Below are 3,964 nucleotides of genomic sequence, written 5' to 3' on the forward strand. Positions count from 1 at the left end.
CCGTCACTCGAAAAGCCAGGAGAGTCCCAGGGCCTCCAGGTCAAAAACGTAGGTGGAAGTCAAGCCCCTCATTATTACTGACAGATGCCTGGGGAGGGCTCTCGCTCTGAACCCATCACTTCAAGACGACACGGGGTGAAAATCAATCTGAGGACATACACACACACACACACACACACAAAAAGAAATAAATTGTTCTGAGAAATCAAGAGACTTTCCAAGCAGCGCAGAGAAACACAGCCAGCCCAGAGATCTCGAGCAAAGCAGAAAGGTCCTTTTCCTCGAGACTAAAAAATCAGCACTTCTACATTTCTTGGCCCCTGCCTCGCTTCCCTTCTCCGGTACCCCGGAGGCAATGCCGAAGCGCGGGGCCGGTGGCACAGCCCCGTGTCCCTGGTGTCTCAGCGCTGGGGCAGCCAGCTGGCCCCGCCGCGGCACAGCCAGCCCAGAGATCTCGAGCAAAGCAGAAAGGTCCTTTTCCTCGAGACTAAAAAATCAGCACTTCTACATTTCTTGGCCCCTGCCTCGCTTCCCTTCTCCGGTACCCCGGAGGCAATGCCGAAGCGCGGGGCCGGTGGCACAGCCCCGTGTCCCTGGTGTCTCAGCGCTGGGGCAGCCAGCTGGCCCCGCCGCGGGGCAGAGCCCAGAGCAGCCCCATGGCTCTGCACTGCCCCAAACCCTCCCTGCCCATAAATCCTGACAGTGTTTTCCCCACCAGCGAGGCGCACCCAGGCACCGGCCGGGCTTGCCAGCGGTCAGCAGAGCTTCGCCCTTCCCCATGCTCCTTTTTTGGCATGGGCAGGCCCCATCCTCCCCACCAGCACACATAGAGCCCAACAGCAGCAGGTGTTTTGCAGGCCAAAACTCAGTTTTCCGGCTGCCTTCAGCGCAGAGAGTTTCCACGTCTGCAGCTCCTTCCCACCGTGTGCCTTTCCCTGGCGGATCCGAGCGCTGTCTGATGGTCACAGCGTCCCGGGGAGCTCCCCGTGCTGCACGGCCCCGTCACCCCAGCAGGTCCAGCCTCACTCCTGGAAGAGAAGAGAGGGATCCATTAGATACCCGTGCCCTGCCCACGTAACAGCTCGCTGACGGTGAACCATGAGCAAAACCGCGACCTTTCGGAGGACCATTAGTTATCCCCTCCCAATGCACACAGCATTACCAGCATTTTTCAGCTGCCTAATTTCCCCTTTTCCATTTGTAAGACACAGAGAACTGTAACTCTTCCTTTCCCCTTTGCTGCCTTTTTTTTTTTTTTTAATTCGCTTGAAAACGTTATGGAGCGATTTGCAAAGGCTGAACAGTGTGTTGCGTCCGCGACTGCCCACGTGAACCATGTGGCAAAAATAGCACAGAACGAGGGTACAAACCCGAAACAAGGGTAAAAACACTCCCTGCCGAGCAACTGAGAGCGCCTAGGAGCTTTTCAGCTTGTAACAACCAAAATTGCTCAGGCCAATGAGGCGATTTTTGCAGAAAAAGGCCATTTTTTTTCCAAACTGTCTGTGAGGATGTGACACCCCCTGAACTCAGGGTCCCACAGCAAATGTTGGCAGCAGCCCGGGGATGCCATCCCTGCTCCTGTCTGAAATTAGAGCAGGTAAATATACATAAATATACTTATATATGAAGGATATAAGATTTGTTTTCTCACCCGCTACGGCATTAAGAAGCCGTAACTGGTTAATGCAGACCCAACATGAGCTGAGGCACCTCTGGAGCATGACTCCGTAGCCCAAAGCCTCTCTGCCTTTTGGCTGTGCCAATGCACTCCCCTGAGCAGTGCAGGAGTCTCTCTTCAAGGTGCAGTGGCGTTTAAAGGAAAGACAAGCACCAGAGGAACCCACTGGCACCACGGCAGACCCCCGGCAGACCCCCAGCCCCTGATGGCAGAGGCACAATGGGCAAATACCAACATCTGTTGGGGATGAGGGTGTGGATTCAGCCAGAGGATCCCAGTGTTTGGGAGATATTCCTGACAAAATGTCATTTTCCGGTGGCAGGTGCCCACGCAGGGGTGGCCAGGGGCTGTTTCAGCTGGGAAAACACAGTCCAAGATCCCCAAAGCACTGCAAGTTTTCCACGGTGTTTTTTACCTGCAAATACTTCACTTGGAAACAGAATGGAACAAAAGGCCTGGAGCACGAGGAAACAGCTGGGCTTTTTTCTTCCAGATGATCAGCTCAAGGTTTCCAACCCACCACGTTTGCAGCTGTTTATGGATCTCAGCGGAGCAAGGACACCTCTCCCGCTCCCAATCACCCGCTGACGCCTCATCTTGCACCCCATCCTCGCCCTTGTGCCGACCAATGCCCCGTGCCACCCCCTGAGGGTCCTTCCGAGCCCGGGGGGACCTGCAGGGACCACCCAGCAGCACAGGGGCCGTGACCTTGCACAGGGAGGTCCCAGGTCAGCAGCTGGTCCCAGCGCTGCTCAGAGGAGGAAAATAAAACAGAATAAAATAGAATAACCGTGGATCTGCTCCCGTTCTGTTCTTCGTGCCAGAATGATTCCTCTGTCCCAGCCCTCAATCACCAGCGCTGCTCCATTAACCTCGCAGTGGGTTCACAGCCTGGTCTGGTGCTCTGCGCTCCCCAAGCCCCTCTGGTGGGACCTTCATGCCCCCCGGCAGAAGTTACCAGGAATGACAAAATACCAGGGAAAATATTAAATGCTGAGCAATCACCCACTGCCGAAGGTGGATGAGAAACACAACGCTCCGGGGCAGCAGGGAGCAGCGATTTGAAGAGGGAGCTGGTTCACAGTTAAAATGTAGACATACGGAGCATCTGACGGCAGGAGGATGTAGGCAGGGCAGGGATACCCTCTGAGGAGCATCTGCCAGCAGCTACCGAGCCGTTTGGCAAGCACTGCCTGCTCCTCCAGTCGGGAAGCAAAAATAATTACAGCCTCTTTTCAATCCAGCAATTATCTAATGCTGGCTTCTGCACACAAGGACTGAACAGAGAAAGCTGCTCGTGCCATCGGGAAAGCAGGGCAGGCACGGCCAGAGAGGTGCCTCGGTCCACAGTGAAACCAGGGGGACAAAACCGGATGGGAACAAGGGGAGAAGGGGAAAAGGGAGGGAAATAAATCCTGAGGCTCTGCAAGGAAAGAGCACCCCGTGCAGGAAGGTCCCCCAGCGGGGTAACCCAGCTGCGAGACTGTGGAAAGGAAGCACGTGTTGCTCAAACCTCCGGGAGCTGCTGGGGGCTCCGAGCACCACAGGAAGGCTCAAGGGCAGCCTGGGACCCGCTGAGCAACCAGGGGGCCACAGCAGGACTGGGGCTTTCCCACTTGTGGGGGATCACCTGAGCTTCCTAAGCCTGAGCTGGAGACCTCAGTCTCGGCACAGGTCTCCTGGATGTCTGACAAGGAAAAAAAAAACCAAAAAACCCCCCCCCCCCCAAACTTCCTACTGGCAAAGGGAACGCTGTGAAGCAGGGTTTGGGGCAACATGCTTCCACATGGTGCCATGCTGGCTTCGAGACCTGTCTCTGTACCTCCCCCCAGCCCCCCACCCAGCAGCACCACGCTGCCCAGCCCTCTGGCACTCTGGTCTCATGGGGGTGTCCCTGCCCACGGCAAGGGGTGGAGCTGGACGGTCCTTAAGGTCCCTGCAACCCAAACCCTCCTGTGATTCCATGAGCCAAATTCCAGGGGACTGCTGAGCCCAGGTAGGGGTGGGTGGGATCCAGCGCAAGATCCCACGCCAAGTGTCTTGGCTTACTCTAGACGCAATGGAAAGAAACCAAGCTTTGCCTCGTCAGCCTAATTATTAATAATTAGTAGAGCTCCAGAAGCACTGAAAGGGAAAATGCAGCTCATGAGGGGAAAAAAGGGGAAGGAAGAGCCCTATTTTTTCTCAGAAGCAAGGCAATGGTCTGCGTGGTGCTCCTGGCGCTGTCTCACTGCCCAGCTGAGCGATGGCCCTGCTGCAGCTGCTGCAATTAGAGGGGCTGAG

Source organism: Corvus brachyrhynchos, unplaced genomic scaffold (assembly GCF_000691975.1).
Source record: "Corvus brachyrhynchos isolate BGI_N302 unplaced genomic scaffold, ASM69197v1 scaffold285, whole genome shotgun sequence".
NCBI lineage: Eukaryota > Metazoa > Chordata > Aves > Passeriformes > Corvidae > Corvus > Corvus brachyrhynchos.